At 43.7% G+C, this 18,031-nt stretch overlaps 1 long non-coding RNA gene across 3 annotated transcripts in view; it reads right to left on the reverse strand.

Annotated features, from left to right (window-relative positions):
• Positions 1–4,579: 4,579 nt before the first annotated feature.
• The window catches only part of LOC125963191 (uncharacterized), a 381,142-nt gene continuing 367,690 nt past the window's right edge, over positions 4,580–18,031 (reverse strand). For 2 of the 3 annotated variants that reach the window (XR_007475007.1, XR_007475006.1), the window contains exons 2-3: positions 17,805–17,942; positions 17,018–17,062 (exon numbers count right to left, since the gene is read on the reverse strand). This is a non-coding gene — a long non-coding RNA (uncharacterized LOC125963191). Of the gene's footprint in view, positions 4,625–17,017; positions 17,063–17,804; positions 17,943–18,031 lie in introns of those variants that run through there. The other variant, XR_007475005.1, reaches the window with a different exon arrangement.

Consider the following 18,031-nt stretch of genomic DNA (forward strand, 5'->3'; position numbering starts at 1 on the left):
AACCAACTTATGCTTGCTTAAGGGGAAAGGTGAGTTGGGGTGCTGCATAAAACCAGAGATTGAAATGAGCACAGATAAAGTTCCTTAAGCCAAATATGGAATAGACAAGAGCTACTCCTTGCTCAACGAAATGGACTCAACACCCCATATTAAACGCCGAAGAATGTACCTGACTAGTAAGTATCTTAAACCCTATGGATTGCTATGTCTCTGAAAGAGAATCAAGCGTGTGTACAGTTGCATAAACGCAGCAGTGATAGGATTGGAGAGGTTCGGTGAGCAAATGAAGACCCTTTGAAGTCATAATGCATGGTACCCATTCCACGGGTCTCAACTCTCCAGGTTTAAGGGATTCTTCCTTCAGCTGAAACATGCCTGTGGAACCCAGAGTATGATCAACCGTGTGATCGGGAGACGTGTTAAAATATGTCTCAGTTTTCGTCCCCTGGTACTCGGGTGCAACATTCCAGACGCTTTACTAACACTCTCCCGACTTGGAGAGTCAGTGCCTTTAACTTCCTGTTTGGCCCAGTTTGCAATTTCTGCGGAAGATGAACAGGAATAGGGAGAACCAATGAGAGACTAGCTGGACGTTTCTGGACGGGCAAATTTAACTCTCATTTCCCACCAGGAAGAGGAATTAACCAAAGGCTCAGCGTGCCGTGCCGGAACCAGATTAGGGTCTGAAGCAATCCTGCGGTGTTGTGGCCAGCTCACAAGAAAGCAAGTTGAAGAAAGGAGCTCACGGGCACTGTAATTCACAAACGTGCAGAGTTATAAATGACAGCTATCGTCCAAAAATATACTGAAGTAAGGCTGCCAAGAGGACTTGAAAGCGGGGCAGAATTGCAGGAAACCGATTTTAGGAGGTAGACTGGAATTGCATTTAAAGCATAGGAAAAGAGGCAGAACGTGGACAATGATGCACTTGGCCAAAAAGGGCGTATGCGTTTTTTCCTGAATATATTCAGGAAAAAACGCATACGCCCTTTTTGGCCAACCAAGCAAGCTTGCACAGGAAATCTGCACTACAATGAAGTTTCACTTCCCCCCTGTCAAAGGGGCCATCTGAAAAAACTGTAAAATCCAGAAAGGCAGGACAGGCCATGGAGAACTGGGAGCCTTGTTATGCTGATGGGCGGGTTGTAAATTGCCAACAGCCACTAGGGAGAAGTGTATGGTGTTTCCTGAAACATCTAAAAAACAAAGCAACAGAGCCTAGGGCACTTCCACTTATGGTCCTATAGCTTAGGGAAATTAAAATCAAAAAGACACAGCCACCCCAAAGTTTGGGATGGCTCTGTTTACAAGAACCTCGTTTATGGTACAAGTTCAATATCGCAGAAAGTGAAAAATGGATAAAGAATTTGTGCTACTTACGTACAATGCAATATCACTCAGCAATGAAATCTCTGTCAACAGGCCTGTAGCAGAAAATGAGTGGGTTCAGGTATGATGATTCTAACTGAAATAAGTCACACAGAAAAAGAAACATCGTAAGATATCACTAATACACGGAATGTAAACTTGGCTACACAGGAACTGAATTACAAAACAGAACAGGGTCTCAAATTTAGAAAACCAACTTATGCTTGCTTAAGGGGAAAGGTGAGTTGGGGTGCTTCATAAAACCAGAGATTGAAATGAGCACAGATAAAGTTCCTTAAGCCAAATATGGAATAGACAAGAGCTACTCCTTGCTCAACGAAATGGACTCAACACCCCATATTAAACGCCAATGAATGTACCTGACTAGTAAGTATCTTAAAACCTATGGATTGCTATGTCTCTGAAAGAGAATCAACCATGTGTACAGGGGCATAAACGCAGCAGTGATAGGATTGGAGAGGTTCGGTGAGCAAATGAAGACCCTTTGAAGTCATATTGCATGGTACCCATTCCACGGGTCTCAACTCTCCAGGTTTAAGGAATTCTTCCTTCAGCTGAAACATGCATATGGAACCCAGAGTATGATCAACCATGTGATCGGGAGACGTGTTCAAGTATGTCTCAGTTTTCGTCCCCTGGTACTCGGGTGCAACATTCCAGACGATTTACTAACACTCTCCTGACTTGGAGAGTCAGTGCCTTTAACGTCCTGTTTGGCCAAGTTTGCAATTTCTGCGGAAGATGAACAGGAATAGGGAGAACCAATGAGAGACTACCTGGAGGTGTCTGGACGGGCAAATTTAACTCTCATTTCCCACCAGGAAGAGGAATTAACCAAAGGCTCAGCGTGCCGTGCCGGAACCAGATTAGGGCCTGAAGCAATCCTGCAGTGTTGCGGCCAGCTCACAAGAAAGCGAGTTGAAGAAAGGAGCTCAGGGGCACTGTAATTCACAAACCTGCAGAGTTATAAATGACAGCTATCGTCCAAAAATATACTGAAGTAAGGCTGCCAAGAGGACTTGAAAGCGGGGAAGAATTGCAGGAAACCGATTTCAGGAGGTAGACTGGAATTGCATTTAAAGCATAGGAAAAGAAGAAGAACGTCCACAATGATGCACTTGGCCAAAAATATCGTATGCGTTTTTTCCTGAATATATTCAGGAAAAAACGCATACACCATTTTTGGCCAACCAAGCAAGCTTGCAAAGGAAATCTGCACTACAATGAAGTCTCACTTCCCCCCAGTCAAAAGGGCCATCTGAAAAAAGTGTAAAATCCAGAAAGGCAGGACAGGCCATGGAGAACTGGGAGCCCTGTTATGCTGATGGGCGGGATGTAAATTGCCAACAGCCACTCGGGAGAAGTGTATGGTGTTTCCTGAAACATCTAAAAAACAAAGCAAGAGAGCCTAGGGCACTTCCACTTATGGTGCTATAGCTTAGGGAAATTAAAATCAAAAAGACACAGCCACCCAAATGTTTGGGACGGCTCTGTTTACAAGAACCTCGTTTATGGTACAAGTTCAATATCGCAGAAAGTGAAAAATGGATAAAGAAGTTGTGGTACTTACGTAAAATGCAATACCACTCAGCAATGAAATCTATGTCAACACGCCTGTAGCACAAAATGAGTGGGTTCAGGTATGATGATTCTAACTGAAATAAGTCACACAGAAAAAGAAACATCATAAGATATCACTAATACACGGAATGTAAACTTGGCTACACAGGAACTGAATTACAAAACAGAACAGGGTCTCAAATTTAGAAAACCAACTTATGCTTGCTTAAGGGGAAAGGTGAGTTGGGATGCAGCATAAAACCAGAGATTGAAATGAACACAGATAAAGTTCCTTAAGCCAAATATGTAATAGACAAGAGCTACTCCTTATTCAACGAAATGGACTCAACACCCCATATTAAACGCCTAAGAATGTACCTGACTAGTAAGTATCTTAAAACCTATGGATTGCTATGTCTCCGAAAGAGAATCAAGCATGTGTACAGGGGCATAAACGCAGCAGTGATAGGATTTGAGAGGTTCTGTGAGCAAAGAATGACCCTTTGAAGTCATATTACATGCTACCCATTCCACGGGTCTCAACTCTCCAGGTTTAAGGGATTCTTCCTTCAGCTGAAACATGCATGTGGAACCCAGAGTATGATCAACCGTGTGATCAGGAGACGTGTTCAAATATGTCTCAGTTTTTGTCCACTGGTACTCGGGTGCAACATTCCAGACGCTTTACTAACACTCTCCTGACTTGGAGAGTCAGTGCCTTTAACCTCCTGTTTGGCCCAGTTTGCAATTTCGGCGGAAGATGAACAGGAATAGCGAGAAACAATGAGAGACTAGCTGGAGGTGTTTGGACGGGCAAATTTAACTCTCATTTCCCACCAGGAAGAGGAATTAACCAAAGGCTCAGCGTGCCGTGCCGGAACCAGATTAGGGCCTGAAGCAATCTTGCGGTGTTGCGGCCAGCTCACAAGAAAGCGAGTTGAAGAAAGGAGCTCAGGGGCACTGTAATTCACAAACCTGCAGAGTTATAAATGACAGCTATCGTCCAAAAATATACTGAAGTAAGGCTGCCAAGAGGACTTGAAAGCGGGGCAGAATTGCAGGAAACCGATTTCAGGAGGTAGACTGGAATTGCATTTAAAGCATAGGAAAAGAGGCAGAACGTCGACAATGATGCACTTGGCCAAAAAGGGCGTATGCGTTTTTTCCTGAATATATTCAGGAAAAAACGCATACGTCCTTTTTGGCCAACCAAGCAAGCTTGCAAAGGAAATCTGCACTACAGTGAAGTCTCACTTCCCCCTGGTCAAAAGGGCCATCTGAAAAAAGTGTAAAATCCAGAAAGGCAGGACAGGCCATGGAGAACTGGGAGCCTTGTTATGCTGATGGGCGGGATATAAATTGCCAACAGCCACTCGCGAGAAGTGTATGGTGTTTCCTGAAACATCTAAAAAACAAAGCAACAGAGCCTAGGGCACTTCCATTTATGGTCCTATAGCTTAGGGAAATTAAAATCAAAAAGACACAGCCACCCCAAAGTTTGGGACGGCTCTGTTTACAAGAAACTCGTTTACGGGACAAGTTCAATATCGCAGAAAGTGAAAAATGGATAAAGAAGTTGTGGTACTTACGTACAATGCAATATCACTCAGCAACTATATCTATCTCATCAGGCCCGTAGCAGCATAATGAGTGGATTCAGGTACGATGATTCTAACTGAAATAAGTCACACAGAAAAAGAAACATCATAAGACATCACTAATACACGGAATGTAAACTTGGCTACACAGGAACTGGATTACAAAAGAGAACAGGGCCTCAAATTTAGAAAACCAACTTATGCTTGCTTAAGGGGAAATGTGAGTTGGGGTGCTGCATAAAACCAGAGATTGAAATGAGCACAGATAAAGTTCCTTAAGCCAAATATGGAATAGACAAGGGCTACTCCTTGCTCAACGAAATGGACTCAAAACCCAATATTAAACGCCTAATAATGTCCCTAACTAGTAAGTATCTTAAAACCTATGGATCGCTATGTCTCCGAAAGAGAATCATGCGTGTGTACAGGGGCATAAACACAGCAGTGATAGGATTGGAGAGGTTCCGTGAGCAAATGAAGACCCTTTGAAGTCATATTGCATGGTACCCATTCCACGGGTCTCAACTCTCCTGGTTTAAGGGATTCTTCCTTCAGCTAAAGCATGCATGTGGAACCCAGAGTATGATCAACCGTGTGATCGGGAGACGTGTTCCAATATGGCTCAGTTCTCGTCCCCTGGTACTCGGGTGCAACATTCCAGACGCTTTACTAACACTCTCCCGACTTGGAGAATCAGTGCCTTTAACCTCCTGTTTGGCCCAGTTTGCAATTTCTGCGGAAGATGAACAGGAATAGGGAGAACCAATGAGAGACTAGCTGGAGGTGTCTGGACGGGCAAATTGAACTCTCATTTCCCACCAGGAAGAGGAATTAACCAAAGGCTCAGCGTGCCGTGCCGGAACGAAATTAGGGCCTGAAGCAATCCTGCGGTGTTGCGGCCAGCTCACAAGAAAGCGAGTTGAAGAAAGGAGCTCAGGGGCACTGTAATTCACAAACCTGCAGAGTTATAAATGACAGCTATCGTCCAAAAATATACTGAAGTAAGGCTGCCAAGAGGACTTGAAAACGGGGCAGAATTGCAGGAAACCGATTTCAGGAGGTAGACTGGAATTGCATTTAAAGCATAGGAAAAGAGGCAGAACATCCACAATGATGCACTTGGCCAAAAAGGGCGTATGCGTTTTTTCCTGAATATATTCAGGAAAAAACGCATACGCCCTTTTTGGCCAACCAAGCAAGCTTGCAAAGGAAATCTGCACTACAGTGAAGTCTCACTTCCCCCTGGTCAAAAGGGCCATCTGAAAAAAGTGTAAAATCCAGAAAGGCAGGACAGGCCATGGAGAACTGGGAGCCTTCTTATGCTGATGGGCGGGATATAAATTGCCAACAGCCACTCGGGAGAAGTGTATGGTGTTTCCTGAAACATCTAAAAAACAAAGCAACAGAGCCTAGGGCACTTCCACTTATGGTCCTATAGCTTAGGGAAATTAAAATCAAAAAGACACAGCCACCCCAAAGTTTGGGACGGCTCTGTTTACAAGAAACTCGTTTACGGGACAAGTTCAATATCGCAGAATGTGAAAAATGGATAAGGAAGTTGTGGTACTTACGTACAATGCAATATCGCTCAGCAATTATATCTAGCTCATCAGGCCCGTAGCAGCATAATGAGTGGATTCAGGTATGATGATTCTAACTGAAATAAGTCACACAGAAAAAGAAACATCATAAGATATTTCTAATACACGGAATGTAAACTTGGCTACACAGGAACTGGATTACAAAACAGAACAGGGTCTCAAATTTAGAAAACCAACTTATGCTTGCTTAAGGGGAAAGGTGAGTTGGGGTGCTGCATAAAACCAGAGATTGAAATGAGCACAGATAAAGTTCCTTAAGCCAAATATGTAATACACAAGAGCTACTCCTTGCTCAACGAAATGGACTCAACACCCCATATTAAACGCCTAAGAATGTACCTGACTAGTAAGTATCTTAAAACCTATGGATCGCTATGTCTCCGAAAGAGAATCAAGCGTGTGTACAGGGGCATAAACGCAGCAGTGATAGGATTGGAGAGGTTCGGTGAGCAAATGAAGACCCTTTGAAGTCATATTGCATGGTACCCATTCCACGGGTCTCAACTCTCCAGGTTTAAGGGATTCTTCCTTCACCTAAATCATACATGTGGAACCCAGAGTATGATCAACCGTGTGATCGGGAGACGTGTTCCAATATGTCTCAGTTCTCGTCCCCTGGTACTCGGGTGCAACATTCCAGACGCTTTACTAACACTCTCCCGACTGGGAGAGTCAGTGCCTTTAACCTCCTGTTTGGCCCAGTTTGCAATTTCTGCGAAAGATGAACAGGAATAGGGAGAACCAATGAGAGACTAGCTGGAGGTGTCTGGACGGGCAAATTTAACTCTCATTTCCCACCAGGAAGAGGAATTAACCAAAGGCTCAGCGTGCCGTACCGGAACCAGATTAGGGCCTGAAGCAATCTTGCGGTGTTGCGGCCAGCTCACAAGAAAGCGAGTTGAAGAAAGGAGCTCAGGGGCACTGTAATTCACAAACCTGCAGAGTTATAAATGACAGCTATCGTCCAAAAATATACTGAAGTAAGGCTGCCAAGAGGACTTGAAAGCGGGGCAGAATTGCAGGAAACCGATTTCAGGAGGTAGACTGGAATTGCATTTAAAGCATAGGAAAAGAGGCAGAACGTCGACAATGATGCACTTGGCCAAAAAGGGCGTATGCGTTTTTTCCTGAATATATTCAGGAAAAAACGCATACGCCCATTTTGGCCAACCAAGCAAGCTTGCAAAGGAAATCTGCACTACAATGAAGTCTCACTTCCCCCCGGTCAAAACGGCCATCTGAAAAAAGTGTAAAATCCAGAAAGGCAACACAGGCCATGGAGAACTGGGAGCCTTGTTATGCTGATGGGCGGGATGTAAATTGCCAACAGCCACTTGGGAGAAGTGTATGGTGTTTCCTGAAACATCTAAGAAACAAAGCAACAGAGCCTAGGGCACTTCCACTTATGGCCCTAAAGCTTAGGGAAATTAAAATCAAAAAGACACAGCCACCCCTATGTTTGGGACAGCTCTGTTCAGAAGAAACTCGTTTAAGGGAGTAGTTCAATATCGCAGAAAGTGAAAAATGGATAAAGAAGTTGTGGTACTTACGTACAATGCAATATCACTCAGCAATGAAATCTATGTCATCAGGCCCGTAACAGCATAATGAGTGGATTCAGGTATGATGATTCTAACTGAAGTAAGTCACACAATAAAAAAAATCATAAGATATCACTAATACACGGAATGTAAACTTGGCTACACAGGAACTGGATTACAAAAAAGAACAGGGTCTAAAATTTAGAAAACCAACTTATGCTTGCTTAAGGGGAAAGTTGAGTTGGGGTGCTGCATAAAACCAGAGATTGAAATGAGCACAGATAAAGTTCCTTAAGCCAAATATGTAATAGACAAGAGCTACTCCTTGCTCAACGAAATGGACTCAACACCCCATATTAAACGCCTAACAATGTAGCTGACTAGAAAGTATCTTAAAACCTATGGATCGCTATGTCTCCGAAAGAGAATCAAGCGTGTGTACAGGGGCATAAACGCAGCAGTGATAGGATTGGAGAGGTTCGGTGAGCAAATGAAGACCCTTTGAAGTCATATTGCATGGTACCCATTCCACGGGTCTCAACTCTCCAGGTTTAAGGGATTCTTCCTTCAGCTAAATCATGCATGTTGAACCCAGAGTATGATCAACCGTGTGATGGGGAGACGTGTTCCAATATGTCTCAGTTCTCGTCCCCTGGTACTCGGGTGCAACATTCCAGACACTTTACTAACACTCTCCCGACTTGGAGAGTCAGTGCCTTTAACCTCCTGTTTGGCCCAGTTTGCAATTTCTGCAGAAGATGAACAGGAATAGGGAGAACCAATGAGAGAGTAGCTGGAGGTGTCTGGACGGGCAAATTTAACTCTCATTTCCCACCAGGAAGAGGAATTAACCAAAGGCTCAGCGTGCCGTGCCGGAACAAGATTAGGGCCTGAAGCAATCCTGCGGTGTTGCGGCCAGCTCACAAGAAAGCGAGTTGAAGAAAGGAGCTCAGGGCCCCTGTAATTCACAAACCTGCAGAATTATAAATGACAGCTATCGTCCAAAAATATACTGAAGTAAGGCTGCCAAGAGGACTTGAAAGCGGGGCAGAATTGCAGAAAACCGATTTCAGGAGGTAGACTGGAATTGCATTTAAAGCATAGGAAAAGAGGCAGAACGTCCACAATGATGCACTTGGACAAACAGGGCGTATGCGTTTTTTCCTGAATATATTCACTCGGGAGAAGTGTATGGTGTTTCCTGAAACATCTAAAAAAGAAAGTAACAGAGCCTAGGTCAATTCCACTTATGGTCCTATAGCTTAGGGAAATTAAAATCAAAAAGACACAGCCACCCCAAAGTTTGGGATGGCTCTGTTTACAAGAACCTCGTTTATGGTACAAGTTCAATATCGCAGAAAGCGAAAAATGGATAAAGCAGTTGTGGTACTTACGTACAATGCAATATCACTCAGCAATGAAATCTATGTCAACAGGCCTGTAGCAGAAAATGAGTGGGTTCAGGTATGATGATTCTAACTGAAATAAGTCACACAGAAAAAGAAACATCATAAGATATCACTAATACACGGAATGTAAACTTGGCTACACAGGAAATGGATTACAAAACAGAACAGGGTCTCAAATTTAGAAAACCAACTTATGCTTGCTTAAGGGGAAGGTGAGTTTGGGCGCTGCATAAAACCAGAGATTGAAATGAGCACAGATAAAGTTCCTTAAGCCAAATATGGAATAGACAAGTGCTACTCCTTGTTCAATGAAATGGACTCAACACCCCATATTAAACGCCTAAGAATGTACCTGACTAGTAAGTATCTTAAAACCTATGGATTGCTATGTCTCCGAAAGAGAATCAAGCATGTGTACAGGGATATAAACGCAGCAGTGATAGGATTGGAGAGGTTCGGTGAGCAAACGAAGACTCTTTGAAATCATATTGCATGGTACCCATTCCACGGGTCTCAACTCTCCAGGTTTAAGGGATTCTTCCTTCAGCTAAAACATGCATGTGGAACCCAGAGTATGATCAACCATGTGATCGGGAGACGTGTGCCAATGTATCTCAGTTCTCGTCCCCTGGTACTCGGGTGTAACATTCCAGACACTTTACTAACACTCTCCCGACTTGGAGAGTCAGTGCCTTTAACGTCCTGTTTGGCCCAGTTTGCAATTTCTGCGGAAGATGAACAGGAATAGGGAGAACCAATGAGAGACTAGCTGGAGGTGTCTGGACGGGCAAATTTAACTCTCATTTCCCACCAGGAAGAGGAATTAACCAAAGGCACAGCGTGCCGTGCCGGAACCAGATTAGGGCCTGAAGCAATCCTGCGGCGTTGCGGCCAGCTCACAAGAAAGCGAGTTGAAGAAAGGAGCTCAGGGGCACTGTAATTCACAAACCTGCAGAGTTATAAATGACAGCTATCGTCCAAAAATATACTGAAGTAAGGCTGCCAAGAGGACTTGAAAGCGGGGCAGAATTGCAGAAAACCGATTTCAGGAGTAGACTGGAATTGCATTTAAAGCATAGGAAAAGAGGAAGAACGTCCACAATGATGCACTTGGCCAAAAATGTCATATGCGTTTTTTTCTGAATATATTCAGGAAAAAACGCATACGCCCTTTTTGGCCAACCAAGCAAGCTTGCAAAGGAAATCTGCACTACAATGAAGTCTCACTTCCCCACAGTCAAAAGGGCCATCTGAAAAAAGTGTAAAATCCAGAAAGGCAGGACAGGCCATGGAGAACTGGGAGCCCTGTTATGCTGATGGGTGGGATGTAAATTGCCAACAGCCACTCGGGAGAATTGTATGCTGTTTCCTGAAATATCTAAAAAACAAAGCAACAGAGCCGAGGTCAAATCCACTTATGGTCCTATAGCTTAGGGAAATTAAAATAAAAAAGACACAGCCACCCCAAAGTTTGGGATGGCTCTGTTTACAAGAACCTCGTTTATGGTACAAGTTCAATATCGCAGAAAGCGAAAAATGGATAAAGAAGTTGTGGTACTTACGTACAATGCAATATCACTCAGCAATGAAATCTATGTCAACAGGCCTGTAGCAGAAAATGAGTGGGTTCAGGTATGATGATTCTAACTGAAATAAGTCACACAGAAAAAGAAACATCATAAGATATCACTAATACACGGAATGTAAACTTGGCTACACAGGAACTGGATTAAAAAACAGAACAGGGTCTCAAATTTAGAAAACCAACTTATGCTTGCTTAAGGGGAAAGGTGAGTTGGGGTGCTGCATAAAACCAGAGATTGAAATGAGCACAGATAAAGTTCCTTAAGCCAAATATGGAATAGACAAGTGCTACTCCTTGTTCAATGAAATGGACTCAACACCCCATATTAAACGCCTAAGAATGTACCTGACTAGTAAGTATCTTAAAACCTATGGATTGCTATGTCTCTGAAAGAGAATCAAGCATGTGTACAGGGGCATAAACGCAGCAGTGATAGGATTGGAGAGGTTCGGTGAGCAAATGAAGACCCTTTGAAATCATATTGCATGGTACCCATTCCACGGGTCTCAACTCTCCAGGTTTAAGGGATTCTTCCTTCAGCTAAAACATGCATGTGGAACTCAGAGTATGATCAACCGTGTGATCGGGAGACGTGTGCCAATATATCTCAGTTCTCGTCCCCTGGTACTTGGGTGCAACATTCCAGACACTTTACTAACTCTCTCCCGACTTGGAGAGTCAGTGCCTTTAACGTCCTTTTGGCCCAGTTTGCAATTTCTGCGGAATATGAACAGGAATAGGGAGAACCAATGAGAGACTAGCTGGAGGTGTCTGGATGGGCAAATTTAACTCTCATTTCCCACCAGGAAGAGGAATTAACCAAAGGCTCAGCGTGCCGTGCCGGAACAAGATTAGGGCCTGAAGCAATCCTGCGGTGTTGTGGCCCACTCACAAGAAAGCGAGTTGAAGAAAGGAGCTCAGCGGCACTGTAATTCACAAACCTGCAGAGTTATAAATGTCAGCTATCGTCCAAAAATATACTGAAGTAAGGCTGCCAAGAGGACTTGAAAGCGGGGCAGAATTGCAGGAAACCGATTTCAGGAGGTAGACTGGAATTGCATTTAAAGCATAGGAAAAGAGGCAGAACGTCCACAATGATGCACTTGGCCAAAAAGGGCGTATGCGTTTTTTCCTGAATATATTCAGGAAAAAACGCATACGCCCTTTTTGGCCAACCAAGCAAGCTTGCAAAGGAAATCTGCACTACAATGAAGTCTCACTTCCGCCTGGTCAAAAGGGCCATCTGAAAAAAGTGTAAAATCCAGAAAGGCAGGACAGGCCATGGAGAACTGGGAGCCTTGTTATGCTGATGGGCGGGATGTAAATTGCCAACAGCCACTGGGGAGAAGTGTATGGTGTTTCCTGAAACATCTAAAAAACAAAGCAACAGAGCCTAGGGCACTTCCACTTATGGTCCTATAGCTTAGGGAAATTAAAATCAAAAAGACACAGCCACCCCAAAGTTTGGGAAGGCTCTGTTTACAAGAACCTTGTTTATGGTACAAGTTCAATATCATAGAAAGTGAAAAATGGATAAAGAAGTTGTGGTACTTACGTACAATGCAATATCACTCAGCAATGAAATCTATGTCATCAGGCCCATAGGAGCATAGTGAGTGGATTCAGGTATGACGATTCTAACTGAAATAAGTCACACAGAAAAAGAAACATCATAAGATATCACTAATACATGGAATGTAAACTTGGCTACACAGAAACTGAATTACAAAACAGAACAGGGTCTCAAATGAAGAAAACCAACTTATGCTTGCTTAAGGGGAAAGGTGAGTTGGGGTGCTGCATAAAACCAGAGATTGAAATGAGCACAGATAAAGTTCCTTAAGCCAAATATGGAATAGACAAGAGCTACTCCTTGCTCAACGAAATGGACTCAACACCCCATATTAAACGCCGAAGAATGTACCTGACTAGTAAGTATCTTAAACCCTATGGATTGCTATGTCTCTGAAAGAGAATCAAGCGTGTGTACAGTTGCATAAACGCAGCAGTGATAGGATTGGAGAGGTTCGGTGAGCAAATGAAGACCCTTTGAAGTCATAATGCATGGTACCCATTCCACGGGTCTCAACTCTCCAGGTTTAAGGGATTCTTCCTTCAGCTGAAACATGCCTGTGGAACCCAGAGTATGATCAACCGTGTGATCGGGAGACGTGTTAAAATATGTCTCAGTTTTCGTCCCCTGGTACTCGGGTGCAACATTCCAGACGCTTTACTAACACTCTCCCGACTTGGAGAGTCAGTGCCTTTAACTTCCTGTTTGGCCCAGTTTGCAATTTCTGCGGAAGATGAACAGGAATAGGGAGAACCAATGAGAGACTAGCTGGACGTTTCTGGACGGGCAAATTTAACTCTCATTTCCCACCAGGAAGAGGAATTAACCAAAGGCTCAGCGTGCCGTGCCGGAACCAGATTAGGGTCTGAAGCAATCCTGCGGTGTTGTGGCCAGCTCACAAGAAAGCAAGTTGAAGAAAGGAGCTCACGGGCACTGTAATTCACAAACGTGCAGAGTTATAAATGACAGCTATCGTCCAAAAATATACTGAAGTAAGGCTGCCAAGAGGACTTGAAAGCGGGGCAGAATTGCAGGAAACCGATTTTAGGAGGTAGACTGGAATTGCATTTAAAGCATAGGAAAAGAGGCAGAACGTGGACAATGATGCACTTGGCCAAAAAGGGCGTATGCGTTTTTTCCTGAATATATTCAGGAAAAAACGCATACGCCCTTTTTGGCCAACCAAGCAAGCTTGCACAGGAAATCTGCACTACAATGAAGTTTCACTTCCCCCCTGTCAAAGGGGCCATCTGAAAAAACTGTAAAATCCAGAAAGGCAGGACAGGCCATGGAGAACTGGGAGCCTTGTTATGCTGATGGGCGGGTTGTAAATTGCCAACAGCCACTAGGGAGAAGTGTATGGTGTTTCCTGAAACATCTAAAAAACAAAGCAACAGAGCCTAGGGCACTTCCACTTATGGTCCTATAGCTTAGGGAAATTAAAATCAAAAAGACACAGCCACCCCAAAGTTTGGGATGGCTCTGTTTACAAGAACCTCGTTTATGGTACAAGTTCAATATCGCAGAAAGTGAAAAATGGATAAAGAATTTGTGCTACTTACGTACAATGCAATATCACTCAGCAATGAAATCTCTGTCAACAGGCCTGTAGCAGAAAATGAGTGGGTTCAGGTATGATGATTCTAACTGAAATAAGTCACACAGAAAAAGAAACATCGTAAGATATCACTAATACACGGAATGTAAACTTGGCTACACAGGAACTGAATTACAAAACAGAACAGGGTCTCAAATTTAGAAAACCAACTTATGCTTGCTTAAGGGGAAAGGTGAGTTGGGGTGCTTCATAAAACCAGAGATTGAAATGAGCACAGATAAAGTTCCTTAAGCCAAATATGGAATAGACAAGAGCTACTCCTTGCTCAACGAAATGGACTCAACACCCCATATTAAACGCCAATGAATGTACCTGACTAGTAAGTATCTTAAAACCTATGGATTGCTATGTCTCTGAAAGAGAATCAACCATGTGTACAGGGGCATAAACGCAGCAGTGATAGGATTGGAGAGGTTCGGTGAGCAAATGAAGACCCTTTGAAGTCATATTGCATGGTACCCATTCCACGGGTCTCAACTCTCCAGGTTTAAGGAATTCTTCCTTCAGCTGAAACATGCATATGGAACCCAGAGTATGATCAACCATGTGATCGGGAGACGTGTTCAAGTATGTCTCAGTTTTCGTCCCCTGGTACTCGGGTGCAACATTCCAGACGATTTACTAACACTCTCCTGACTAGGAGAGTCAGTGCCTTTAACGTCCTGTTTGGCCAAGTTTGCAATTTCTGCGGAAGATGAACAGGAATAGGGAGAACCAATGAGAGACTACCTGGAGGTGTCTGGACGGGCAAATTTAACTCTCATTTCCCACCAGGAAGAGGAATTAACCAAAGGCTCAGCGTGCCGTGCCGGAACCAGATTAGGGCCTGAAGCAATCCTGCAGTGTTGCGGCCAGCTCACAAGAAAGCGAGTTGAAGAAAGGAGCTCAGGGGCACTGTAATTCACAAACCTGCAGAGTTATAAATGACAGCTATAGTCCAAAAATATACTGAAGTAAGGCTGCCAAGAGGACTTGAAAGCGGGGAAGAATTGCAGGAAACCGATTTCAGGAGGTAGACTGGAATTGCATTTAAAGCATAGGAAAAGAAGAAGAACGTCCACAATGATGCACTTGGCCAAAAATATCGTATGCGTTTTTTCCTGAATATATTCAGGAAAAAACGCATACACCATTTTTGGCCAACCAAGCAAGCTTGCAAAGGAAATCTGCACTACAATGAAGTCTCACTTCCCCCCAGTCAAAAGGGCCATCTGAAAAAAGTGTAAAATCCAGAAAGGCAGGACAGGCCATGGAGAACTGGGAGCCCTGTTATGCTGATGGGCGGGATGTAAATTGCCAACAGCCACTCGGGAGAAGTGTATGGTGTTTCCTGAAACATCTAAAAAACAAAGCAAGAGAGCCTAGGGCACTTCCACTTATGGTGCTATAGCTTAGGGAAATTAAAATCAAAAAGACACAGCCACCCAAATGTTTGGGACGGCTCTGTTTACAAGAACCTCGTTTATGGTACAAGTTCAATATCGCAGAAAGTGAAAAATGGATAAAGAAGTTGTGGTACTTACGTAAAATGCAATACCACTCAGCAATGAAATCTATGTCAACACGCCTGTAGCACAAAATGAGTGGGTTCAGGTATGATGATTCTAACTGAAATAAGTCACACAGAAAAAGAAACATCATAAGATATCACTAATACACGGAATGTAAACTTGGCTACACAGGAACTGAATTACAAAACAGAACAGGGTCTCAAATTTAGAAAACCAACTTATGCTTGCTTAAGGGGAAAGGTGAGTTGGGATGCAGCATAAAACCAGAGATTGAAATGAACACAGATAAAGTTCCTTAAGCCAAATATGTAATAGACAAGAGCTACTCCTTATTCAACGAAATGGACTCAACACCCCATATTAAACGCCTAAGAATGTACCTGACTAGTAAGTATCTTAAAACCTATGGATTGCTATGTCTCCGAAAGAGAATCAAGCATGTGTACAGGGGCATAAACGCAGCAGTGATAGGATTTGAGAGGTTCTGTGAGCAAAGAATGACCCTTTGAAGTCATATTACATGCTACCCATTCCACGGGTCTCAACTCTCCAGGTTTAAGGGATTCTTCCTTCAGCTGAAACATGCATGTGGAACCCAGAGTATGATCAACCGTGTGATCAGGAGACGTGTTCAAATATGTCTCAGTTTTTGTCCACTGGTACTCGGGTGCAACATTCCAGACGCTTTACTAACACTCTCCTGACTTGGAGAGTCAGTGCCTTTAACCTCCTGTTTGGCCCAGTTTGCAATTTCGGCGGAAGATGAACAGGAATAGCGAGAAACAATGAGAGACTAGCTGGAGGTGTTTGGACGGGCAAATTTAACTCTCATTTCCCACCAGGAAGAGGAATTAACCAAAGGCTCAGCGTGCCGTGCCGGAACCAGATTAGGGCCTGAAGCAATCTTGCGGTGTTGCGGCCAGCTCACAAGAAAGCGAGTTGAAGAAAGGAGCTCAGGGGCACTGTAATTCACAAACCTGCAGAGTTATAAATGACAGCTATCGTCCAAAAATATACTGAAGTAAGGCTGCCAAGAGGACTTGAAAGCGGGGCAGAATTGCAGGAAACCGATTTCAGGAGGTAGACTGGAATTGCATTTAAAGCATAGGAAAAGAGGCAGAACGTCGACAATGATGCACTTGGCCAAAAAGGGCGTATGCGTTTTTTCCTGAATATATTCAGGAAAAAACGCATACGTCCTTTTTGGCCAACCAAGCAAGCTTGCAAAGGAAATCTGCACTACAGTGAAGTCTCACTTCCCCCTGGTCAAAAGGGCCATCTGAAAAAAGTGTAAAATCCAGAAAGGCAGGACAGGCCATGGAGAACTGGGAGCCTTGTTATGCTGATGGGCGGGATATAAATTGCCAACAGCCACTCGCGAGAAGTGTATGGTGTTTCCTGAAACATCTAAAAAACAAAGCAACAGAGCCTAGGGCACTTCCATTTATGGTCCTATAGCTTAGGGAAATTAAAATCAAAAAGACACAGCCACCCCAAAGTTTGGGACGGCTCTGTTTACAAGAAACTCGTTTACGGGACAAGTTCAATATCGCAGAAAGTGAAAAATGGATAAAGAAGTTGTGGTACTTACGTACAATGCAATATCACTCAGCAACTATATCTATCTCATCAGGCCCGTAGCAGCATAATGAGTGGATTCAGGTACGATGATTCTAACTGAAATAAGTCACACAGAAAAAGAAACATCATAAGACATCACTAATACACGGAATGTAAACTTGGCTACACAGGAACTGGATTACAAAAGAGAACAGGGCCTCAAATTTAGAAAACCAACTTATGCTTGCTTAAGGGGAAATGTGAGTTGGGGTGCTGCATAAAACCAGAGATTGAAATGAGCACAGATAAAGTTCCTTAAGCCAAATATGGAATAGACAAGGGCTACTCCTTGCTCAACGAAATGGACTCAAAACCCAATATTAAACGCCTAATAATGTCCCTAACTAGTAAGTATCTTAAAACCTATGGATCGCTATGTCTCCGAAAGAGAATCATGCGTGTGTACAGGGGCATAAACACAGCAGTGATAGGATTGGAGAGGTTCCGTGAGCAAATGAAGACCCTTTGAAGTCATATTGCATGGTACCCATTCCACGGGTCTCAACTCTCCTGGTTTAAGGGATTCTTCCTTCAGCTAAATCATACATGTGGAACCCAGAGTATGATCAACCGTGTGATCGGGAGACGTGTTCCAATATGTCTCAGTTCTCGTCCCCTGGTACTCGGGTGCAACATTCCAGACGCTTTACTAACACTCTCCCGACTGGGAGAGTCAGTGCCTTTAACCTCCTGTTTGGCCCAGTTTGCAATTTCTGCGAAAGATGAACAGGAATAGGGAGAACCAATGAGAGACTAGCTGGAGGTGTCTGGACGGGCAAATTTAACTCTCATTTCCCACCAGGAAGAGGAATTAACCAAAGGCTCAGCGTGCCGTACCGGAACCAGATTAGGGCCTGAAGCAATCTTGCGGTGTTGCGGCCAGCTCACAAGAAAGCGAGTTGAAGAAAGGAGCTCAGGGGCACTGTAATTCACAAACCTGCAGAGTTATAAATGACAGCTATCGTCCAAAAATATACTGAAGTAAGGCTGCCAAGAGGACTTGAAAGCGGGGCAGAATTGCAGGAA

Source organism: Orcinus orca, unplaced genomic scaffold (genome assembly GCF_937001465.1).
Source record: "Orcinus orca unplaced genomic scaffold, mOrcOrc1.1 scaffold_90, whole genome shotgun sequence".
NCBI lineage: Eukaryota > Metazoa > Chordata > Mammalia > Artiodactyla > Delphinidae > Orcinus > Orcinus orca.